The 10,837-nt window shown below is 42.9% G+C and overlaps 1 pseudogene; it reads right to left on the minus strand.

The window, feature by feature from the left end:
* Positions 1-510: 510 nt before the first annotated feature.
* On the minus strand, positions 511-2,073 carry LOC100473857 (annotated as a pseudogene).
* Between the last annotated feature and the right edge of the window lie 8,764 nt (positions 2,074-10,837).

Raw genomic sequence — 10,837 nt, forward strand, 5'->3', positions numbered from 1 at the left:
ACCTGGCCCAGCTCCCACACTGTACACTTCTAAGTGCTGTGTGACCTTACAAATATTACTTAACCACTCTGTGCCTCCATTTCCTCATCCATTAAAGAGAAATAACTATAAAACATACCTTCCGGGGCTGTTGAGAGACTTTAAATAAGCCACTGCTTATAAAGCATGTAAAACAAGGCCTTCCTCTGCAAGTATTAGATCATTTTTATAAATTTAGTCTGGTGAAAATAAAGTGTTATCTTCCTTGTGGTTTTCATTTCCGGAGATGACTGCTCACATCTTTTCCCATTTTTCTACTCTGGTTGTTAATCTTTCTCTTATTCATTCATTGAAATTATATATTCTGGGCTAAACGTGTTATTTCTATGTGTTGCAAATACAGCTATTCTTTTTATGGGGATGGGGAGTGATTGGCAGAGCCAGCTGAGGCTTTATCTGGGAATAGACACTTGAATTAGCTTTTAGTTGGGGCACAACCCCCAAGGGTGGACTGAGGAATGGAGCTGAGCCTCAGGTGGCTCTCCTGTTTCTGACGCTGCCCTGCACAGCTCCTTCCCGCAAAGGCTCTATGGCAATCGCAGGAGTGGGGAGGCTGGGAGCAACCACAAACGACTCCAACACCAGCTTCCCATCGTGGGTCTCCATCCTCTTCGCAACCGCAGCCTTGGAGAAGCTGACTCGACTGGAGGAACTGGAGGCTCGCCCCAGAACCCGGCCTGGAAAGAGCTCAGGCTGTCGGTGAGGCCAGGGCTCCTGAGGCCCCCCCAGTGGGCGGAGCTTGGCCCCCCTGAGTAGCCATTGCCAGTCTTGGTATGGAGACTCCTGTTCTGCGTCCCAGACTCCAGCCGGCTCTCCTCGCCCTCCAGGAGTTTACAGCAGGTGGCGATCTCCGTGTCCAGGGCCAGCCTGACGTTCCTGCGCTCCTGCGACTCACGCAGCTGTGGTGCCACAACCCGCTCGGCTCGACGCACCGCAACCTCCAGCCCAGTCAGCTTGGCGTCAGCGTCCTTAATGGCAGCTCCCTACACTGCCTAGTAACAGCGACCGCAGCCACCAGGGAAGCCCCCTGGCCGTCGAGGCCATCGAGCTCAGCCTGCAGTCGGCCAGTGTTCCATTTATCTCACAGATCTTCGTCTTCATGCGAGGGAGGTCATCCCCGTGCTTCCTAGCCAGCGCCAGCAGCTCTCATACTTGGTCTGGAACATGGTCTCGGCCTTGGCCTGGCTGCGGTTAGCGATCTCCTTCTACTGGGCCTTGACCTCGGCGGTGATGCCATCTGGTCCAGGGAGCAGCTGCTGTCCACGGAGAGGAGCGCGGAGGTGCAGGAGATCTGCGGGGGCAGCTTCCGGCTCCCCTGTTCCCAGGGCGGCCTGAGGAAGCCCATCTTGCCCGCCAGCCCCTCCAGGCGGACTGCAGCTTGGCCTCGTTCAAGAAAGCTTCACCTGCAGCCTTCTTGGCCAGGACGAATGCGTTCTCCCTCTCCGCACGCTCTCTGGTTCTTCCTCTTACTTATTCTTAAAGTCCTCCACCAGCCCCTGCCTGTGGACGAGCTCCACCTCCGGCTCAGCTTCTCTTGGGCGATGACGTTCAGCTGCCACGCAAAGTTGTTGATGTAGCCCTCGAACATGTTGTCGACGTTACTGCGAGCCGTTTTCCGCTGCTGCAGGAGGCTCCATTTGGTCTCCAGAATCTCGTTCTGCTGCTCCACGTTCCGCGCCTTGCCGATAAAGGAGGCAAACTTGCTGTTGCGGGTCTTGAACTGCTCCTTCTCCAGGGTGCACACAGCCTGGATGTTGGGGTCCACCTCCAGCTTAAGGGGGCTCAGCAGGCTCTGGTTCACTGAGACGGATGCCGTGTCCCCTGTACCCCCTACCCTGGTGTAGCCTCCAACCACATTCATGGTGCCCAGGCCACCGTGGAAGCTGCTGCTGCCCACCTGGGAAAAGGCCCAGGAGGTGATGCGGGTGCCAGCTGTGCTCAGGTACGAGCTGCTGCTGAAGGCCCCGGGGGGCCAGAGGTGGACACCTGGGAGGGCTTCTGGGTCACCCTGATGGACATGGTGAAGGCTGGAGTGGAGGCAAGTAGGCTGAACCAGAGATTGGAGAAGAAGCTGAGAAGCTGCTTCTAGGTAGGGCATTCACCCTTTCTTATATGTACACTATAGATTTTAATCTCAGGAAAATAAGAATTTTCAAATTTCAAACTAGATCACCCAAATACTTGAAAGTCAATTCCCTAATAATTGAAGTATTCCAAATTGACTGCTTGCCTTCCTAAGACAATTGCCTAATCTTTCCCTTGCTTTTTACTAAGTCAAACTGGCCTAAATGTTACATCAAATTCTTAAATCAAAATAAATTTATAGGGGTACCTGAGTGGCTCAGTCAATTAAGCCTCCATTAAGCTACCACTCCTGATTTCTGCTCAGGTCATGATTTCCCTGTGGTGAGATGAGCCCCTCCCCGGACTCTGTACTCTGTGGAGAGTCTGCTTGAGATTCTTTCTCTCCCTGTGCCCCTCCCTCACTTTCTCTCTCTCTCCCTCCCTACAATAAATAAATGAATCTTTAAAAAACAACAAAAACTAAACTTAAAATTAATAGTCATCAATAATAACATACTCAGGGGTACACAGAATAATAAGCACAATTCCTACCTTTAGCAGGTTTAACATCTAGCTATGATGAAAGAATAAACACATTAAAAATATTTAAGGGGTGCCTGGGTGGCTCAGTCAGTTAAGCGGGTGGGGCTCTTGATTTCAGCTCAGGTCATGATCTCATGGTCAGGGGATGAGTCCCACCTTGTCTCCCTGCTCAGCCTGGAGTCTGCTTGCGATTTTTTTTCTCCCTCTCCCTCTGCCGCTCCCCCTGCTCACCCACCTCTCACTCTAAAATAAATAAATAAATCTTTTTCAAAAAAAGTTAAAAAAAATTAATTATAAGGTAATATTAATTTCAGGTAGTACACATTGCTGTATATATCATTATAATTCATTCCTATATTCAGGAAACTCATTTCATAAGTCACACCAACAAAGACAATAAAATGGTGAAAACTCATTTCCTTCCTTATTGATGGGAATCTTTGAAAAGTCAGAGTGTATAGTGTCCAAACCATGGAAGAACAGGTTTTTATTATTAGAGCAGTCTATAATAAATCCCTGTTCTCTTTCTCTTATCCTCACCATCTGCCATTTATATGTATGGTTTCAAACATATCATGCATATCGGGCAACTTTTAGCCTTTAAAAAAATCTCATGATCTCATTTCTGTAAACATTCTTGAGTTTTTCAAGGATCTTTTCATATGTCTCGAGTGATAAATTCAAGTTAGTTTTAATTATTCTTATTCTTAATCATTTTGTGATCCAAATATGACCTCTGTAGACTCAAAATATTTTAAGTCTAAGGTGTTTGCTTCTAATTAATCCAACTTTGGTTCTTAGCTTAATATCAGTCATCAGAGAACAATAAATATTTTAAAACAGTTTTCTCTGGATATTAAAAATATATTTTAGGGGTGCCTGGGTGGCTCAGTCAGTTAAGTGTCTGACTCTTGATTTCAGCTCAGGTCATGATCTTAAGGTCCTGAGATGAAGCCCCACATCAGGCTCCACACTCAGTGGGGAGTCTGCTTGTCCTTCTCCTTCTCCGTGCTTGCTCTCATGCTCTCTCTCTCTCAAATAAATTAATTAATTAAATCTTTAAAAATATATATCATACTTTAACCATCAAAATTTATTCCTAAATTCTTATAATAACTGTTACAAGCCAAAAGACCAGTTGGCAGGGGCGCCTCGGTGGCACAGCGGTTAAGCGTGTGCCTTCGGCTCAGGGCGTGATCCCGGCGTTATGGGATCGAGCCCCACATCAGGCTCCTCTGCTATGAGCCTGCTTCTTCCTCTCCCACTCCCCCTGTGTGTTCCCTCTCTCGCTGGCTGTCTCTATCTCTGTTAAATAAATAAATAAAATCTTAAAAAAATATATATATATTAAAAAAAAAAGACCAGTTGGCAGAACAAGTATTTAAATTCTGATTTATTATTTTAATTCAATAAATATTTCTGGTAATAATAATAATAGTTCATAGTAAATAAGTGTCTCTGTGTCAGGCCTTGCACAAAGCTCTGAATTAGGGCTTATCTATCCAAGCCAATAAATGCTTTTTGGGTACTTGGTATGTGCAAAGCACTGTCCTAGGCATTTGGGAGTCTATAAAGATCGCAACACAAGTGATTATTACAAGATAGTATAGACCTATTAGGTATCATAGAAGAAACACAATTGCTTTGGTAGCTCAAAGACAGGAGCGAGCGTATCTCTAAGGGAATCTGGAAAGGTTTCATGAGCAGATGTTAGCACATTACGGCTTGAAAACCCAAAAAGCCCTCCTGCCCTCTGCACACAAACCACAGGGGCTGTCCCACGGGCCTTAAGCAGAGGCACCACAGCAGAAAAACACTGCCCACACAACTTCATCCCCACCCCACACAAGTGTTCTAATCTCCATTGCCCTGTGCAAATGCTCTTTTCGACTCTGACGTTGTTTCAGTCCTGCTTGTTGGTGGTATCACCTGCTCATGAATTGGTTTGTGGTCATGGCCCATTCTAACCTCAGCCTGTACCACACCCCCTAGAAAGATCTGTTAGGACAGAACAGATCATATCCATATAGCTCTTTAAGCTTTTCAAAGTATTATCCTAGATAAGGAAATGTATGGAGATTTAAAGGTATGTCATTACACTGAAACTATGTCATAAAAATACAGATAGCAAAAAATACGGGATTGTATTCGGCAGTAGTTGTGAACACGTAAGCCATTTGGGGGAAATAGCTTGGGCACTTAATGATACCCCTGACTTCAACCCACCCGTATTTTTTCAATTTACATTTTGTAAGATGATCTGTAATGACATGCCATCAAAAAAAAAAAACAAAAAACAAAAAAAAACCCTTCCACAGGAATCAGCAGAATTTTCCAAGGTCCCATCCAAACCACTCTGTACACATTCATAATCTGAATAACAGAATTCCTTTTCTTCTGTCAGTCATTGTGTTTGTTTTCCTTTTGTGGCCATCAGAAGCTACAATGAGATAACTCAGAAAATATCATGCACAAGGAGCTAATTGGAATGGACTTTGCTACTCCTTGGCTTGGTTAAAGAAGCCAACCTCCAGCAAGAAATTTCCGAGGTTGGGGAGTGAATTCACGAGCCTTGTGTCATAATTTCCTCTAACTCCATTCCCAACTCCTCCTCTTCTGGATATGATGGACTCAGAGGGAAATAAAACCACAGCTGAGCCTTAATGGTGGGCTCATTGAGAGGTCTGTAATGAAAATATTATTTCCTCATCATCACTTCAGAAGACCAAGGAGTCTAATGGAGAGATCAGTGAACTTCAAGCAGAAAGATGGAGATCTAATCTGCCGTTGAATTATCATTAGTCCTCACATGAGTCAATCCTTCGGTTTCTTCTACTGCAAAAGTGTGGGGAGTAAACTCATTGTTCTCTGAGATTCCCCATAGTTTTAACATTTTCTGACTGGATTGCTCTCCATTCTAGGCAAGCAGGTTCTCCCACACTATCCCTCAAGTTAGTTTCCCTATATACAAAGGAAGGAATTCTTAAAAGTGACAGAAGTTAGATTTCAGATCAAAATTGTTGTTAAAGATTACTGTGTCTCTCTGTGAACTAGGATAAAGCAAGCACTGCCTCTCAATTTGATAGGAACAAACTGACTCCTTCCATGATAAACTCAAATCAAAAGCATAAAAATTTTTAAAGTTACATTTAAAGCTTTTTGGCCAATCTTGTTCCTATATTGGGGTGCCTAGCTGGTTCAGTCAGTACAGCATGCAATGCTTGATCTCAGGGTTGTAGGTTCGAGCCCCACATTGGGTAAAATATTACTTAAAAAAAAATTTTTTTTAATCTTTAAAAAAAAATCCTGTTACTGTATTATTGAGTCATTCAAATACTTAAAAGTAAAATGTGTTGAAAAGGTACCAGATAAAGATGCCTAATTCAAGACAGCCTGTGCCTCTCCTTCCCATCCATTCTCAGCTTCCTTTCCAGGTGGGGCCCTCCCCAACCACTCTATCCAGAAACACACCCCTGGAGGCTCTATCTTCACCCCGACTTTATTTTCTTTTTTTTTAGTACTTATCATCTAACATAAGATATATTTTATTTAGGGGCGCCTGGGTGGCACAGCGGTTAAGCGTCTGCCTTCGGCTCAGGGCGTAATCCCGGCGTTATGGGATCGAGCCCCCACGTCAGGCTTCTCCGATATGAGCCTGTTTCTTCCTCTCCCACTCCCTGCTTGTGTTCCCTCTCTCGCTGGCTGTCTCTATCTCTGTCGAATAAATAAATAAAATCTTTAAAAAAAAAAGAAAAAAAAAGATATATTTTATTTACTTAATTGATTCTCTTCCTCTATGAAAGCAGAGTTTTGTCTCTTTTATTCATTGCTGTATTTGTAACATCTAGAACAGTACCTAGCACTGGATGGATGGATAGTAAGCACTCAACATTTATTTGTTGAATGCATAAATAAATATTATTTACTATTATGATATAACAATTGCCACTTTTAAAAGAGTGGCATCTCTCAGGCATATAACCAGAATAAAGGCAGCCCTGTTTTCAGGATGTTTTTTCCAGCTCCACATTACAAGAATGGTCCACATTTGGTAGGCACACTCTACCAAAAATAACTAAATAAATAAATGAGCATTTCACATTGGCAATTATGACACAGTCTGAAGTCTGACTTAAGTCAGGGGATTTAACTTTAGGATGACAAGAGGATCAGAGTAACACATTATTCTCAAGTGGTTTCAGTCTGGGTTTGGGCGACCCACAGAGTAAGAAAAGGTATCTGAAAGGCTTTTTTGCTGGAATAGCATTAGTCTGAATGCAACCAGGCTTCTTTTACTTTTGCTTCTTTTTTTTTTTAAATTTTTTAAAAAAGATTTTATTTATTTATTTGACAGAGATAGACACAGCCAGCGAGAGAGGGAACACAAGCAGGGGGAGTGGGAGAGGAAGAGGCAGGCTCATAGCGGAGGAGCCTGATGTGGGGCTCGATCCCACAACGCCGGGATCACGCCCTGAGCTGAGGGCAGATGCTTAACCGCTGTGCCACCCAGGCGCCCCTACTTTTGCTTCTTAAGCACAAATTATAACGAATAGCTCTACAATAAGATGTTACTCTGGTTCTAATCTACATTCCAGAAGAAACTCCAGAATCTCTCTCTTGGGGCTTCTCCTAAATACTCCGGAATTCCAGCGGCTGATGCAGGGTGGATGAGGGGTGAGCAGTCAGGGAGATGCCCACTCCACAGTAGGAAGGGCCACTCTGATGTCTTATCTGCCTCTCCAGCTCTCAGTTCTTAATTACATGTGTCTCACACTCAGCCCACCCGGGCTCCAGCCAGCTCAACAGCATTGTAGTAAGATCGGTTCTGTAATTCAAAATCACTGTCTCATTTTTCCTTCCAAAGATCAGAACTGTCTTTCCAACTACAGATATATGGGATCTTTCCCCCCTCCTTCCCTTGCTCAGAAAATCTTGGTTGATCACTTCTGGGAAGCTCAGACCTGGAAACTCAAAGAAACCATTTACTATCCTGCTACCCACTTCCTCTCCTCATCCCCTAAGCCCCCCCACCCCATGCACACTCATTTATTCCACAAGATTCCTTTATTCCTATATCCAAAACCTAAGTACTTTTTGCTTGGCAATTGCATTAAGTTGGCTCTCAAGTAGCTCCACTTCCTGTTTACCCTTTGGAAGTAATGCTTTCTTGTCTCATTATCAATTTTTCACTTCCAGAGCCTCCCCCCTCCCCTACTTCTAGGCTCTTCCTTTCTGTTGGCAGATTTCAGTGCCTTGCGGTAGTGGGACTGAGGACCCCATGTTCTTGCTGGTTGTCAGCCACTCTTGGCTACTAGAGGTCACATACTTGCCTTGTCAGGTAGCCCTCTCCTTTGTGAAGCCAACAAGAGTGCAGCAAATCCTTCTTATGTTTCCTGTGATTGGTAAGTGGCAATCAGCCACAGTTTGCCTAAGCCAAAAATTTGATGATCTTTCTTAACTCTGTGCAATTCTATCTCCATAATATGTATCAAATTTATCCACTTAGCCTCCTCCCAACTGTCCCTATTCTAGTCCAAGCTGCCATCATCTGCCACCTGGTATTTTCCAATAGTCCCTTAACTATTCTCCTTGCAGCCCCACCTCCTCGTCATGGAGTCTCCTCATTGCATCCAGATTGGTTTTTCTAAATCTTAGATCTGGTCTGATTTTTTTTTAATCACCTTCCTAATTCCCTGTTATCCCCAGGGTAAAGATCAAACTCCTTAACGTAGTTTACAAATGACATTCCTAATCTAGGCCCTATTTATCTCTCTGATTTCATCTCTTGCTCCTGTCTCTATCTGATCTTCAACACAAAGTAGAAGAAAATCCAGAAATCTCCCTCTTGGGGCTTCGTCTGAATTATTCAAAAATTTTCTCCTTGTTTCTTGGCTCCAGCCTTTCAGAACTACTTTTTATTCACCCCACATGCTCTCCCACCTACCACGAAGCCTTTAGGCAGGCAGCTTCAGTTTCCTGGAATATTATGTCTTCCCCATAGGCTTTATTTGATATCACTCTAGAAATCATGTCTTTAAGAAATCTTCCCTGACTTGTGAAAGCTTTCACTAGTCCCATTATGTTGTCCTTACTCCACCGAACTGTTCATTATGTTCTGTTATCAATGCCCATATACTTGTATGTCCATCACACTATAATAAGCCCTTTAAGATAGGGACCATGTCTTGTTCTCTAGTGTATCTCTAGTATTTAGAAGGTGATTAGTAAATATGAAGCACTACATTTGTTTTTAAAACATAATACCTGAATTTGTTACCAATTGTCACAGGTTGTTTTCGCTGGAAGGTTACTAGTAAGAGGTTAGGAGTTCGAGAGACGTACGGTGAGCAACATCTGTATAGGAAGAATGTAAGAACAAGCCAGAGGGGCAGAGCTAAATGTCAGGCTGAGATGGACACCTGACAATGTCCCTGCCAGCTCAGAAGGGAGTAGAGTGCAGAGACTTCCCATGTTGGGCAAAATCGCTGGACCTTGTATGCCTTGCTTAGACATTGGCGGAGACCCTTCCAAGAAGAGTACGACCTCAGCTCGAAAGCTGAAGCCGACTCTGAACAAGCCAACAAGTGGAGCTGTCAGGGGAGCACACCCCTGGCAGGCAGGTGACCAACGGGTCCCTTCCTGAAGGGGAATCTGAGCAGCACATCTCCCCAGCTTGAATACCAATGAAGGTATTCAAAAGTGTGTTCCTTGGCTTTGAAAACAATATCAAAAAATAGGTTCTAGGGGAACCCGGGTGGCTTAGTCGGTTAAGTGTCTGCTTTCAGCTCAGGTCATGATCCTGGGGTCCTGGGATGGAGCCCCACATCAGGCTTTCTGCTCAGCAGGGAGTCTGCCTCTCCCTCTGTTTCTGCCCCTCCCCCAGCTCATGCTCTCTTGCTCTCTCTGGCTCTTTCTCTCAAATAAATAAATAAAAATCTTTTTAAAAATGGGTTGTAAAAATAGTTGAAGGTTTAACAACATCAATAACAGTATATATTAAGACAATATGTATTAACATACTATCAACAATATATATTACCAATATTTATCAATAACATCATATATTAAGTATATTTCTCCCAAGGTAACTATTTTGGAGGAAAGGGCATTCATTATTTGAATACATCAGTTCTGGCCTATTTGGTTTTTAAAAACTTAATCATATGACTTTGGAATCATTACTCCTACATATACAGGATATTGATTTCTTTTTTCATTTTATTAACATAAATTTTTAGAATTTCTAAATGGACTACTTTTGACCCAATATTTGTCCTTTAATAAATTGTATAGGAATAGTAAAAGGCAAATCATTGTTCTAATATGCTAATATAATCTAATTTGAACTCGTGCAACCCAGATTCTGCAAAACGTCCATCACTTCATGGCACTTTGACAAACTGAGTAAAATGAATGAATTCAGTACATATAATGTGAAGAAAGTGCTTGAATTTTTGCTTTTAGCATTTCATGTGTATATTCAGCTTGCTAACTATATAGTTCAAAATGAGATTTGATAAAATCTAAAAGCAAGTTTTGCTAAATTTTCAGAAACCAGACTAGTAGAAACAAGCACAAATTTTCAGGAAAATAGTCTATATGTGAGGCAAGTTGTTTCAAGAAGCCTAGATTAGAAAATTCCATTTTATGTTCCTTGTGCAGAAACACGGTGACCATACACATGCAATTTCACTAGACTTCCTAATATATGGAGCCAAACAGTTCAACCATCCCCAGAACTTTTTTCCCAATATTAAATGTTTCGTGGTCCCCTTCCTAGATCATCTTTGTAACTTACTCATTTTTTGAATTTTGGCTCTTCTGTATTCTGTACACATACTCAAACTTTGCTTCTAAAAGAATAAAGTCCATAGCCTCCCTCACAAGGGAAGGGTTCTGTGCGTTACCAGTAATATTTAGAGGACAAAAATTATTGACAAGAAAATTATTGGTGGGGGTGTGGTCAAATTGATTCAATCTTACAGGCATGTGCTGAACGATGACTGACTGCATACAGAACTCTGTGCAAAGTGTTTGAGATATCAGGATGTACAAACTAGAATCTTGCCTCTGATAGTCTACATTTTACTGAAGAAAAGGACGTATAGAAACTTAACTGAGGGAGAAGCATAGAACAGTGAAGAATGAATGTGTGTGAGCATGACCTGTCAGAAATAAGAGGAGCTTTTAA

The sequence above is a fragment of the Ailuropoda melanoleuca genome, chromosome 8 (genome assembly GCF_002007445.2).
Source record: "Ailuropoda melanoleuca isolate Jingjing chromosome 8, ASM200744v2, whole genome shotgun sequence".
NCBI lineage: Eukaryota > Metazoa > Chordata > Mammalia > Carnivora > Ursidae > Ailuropoda > Ailuropoda melanoleuca.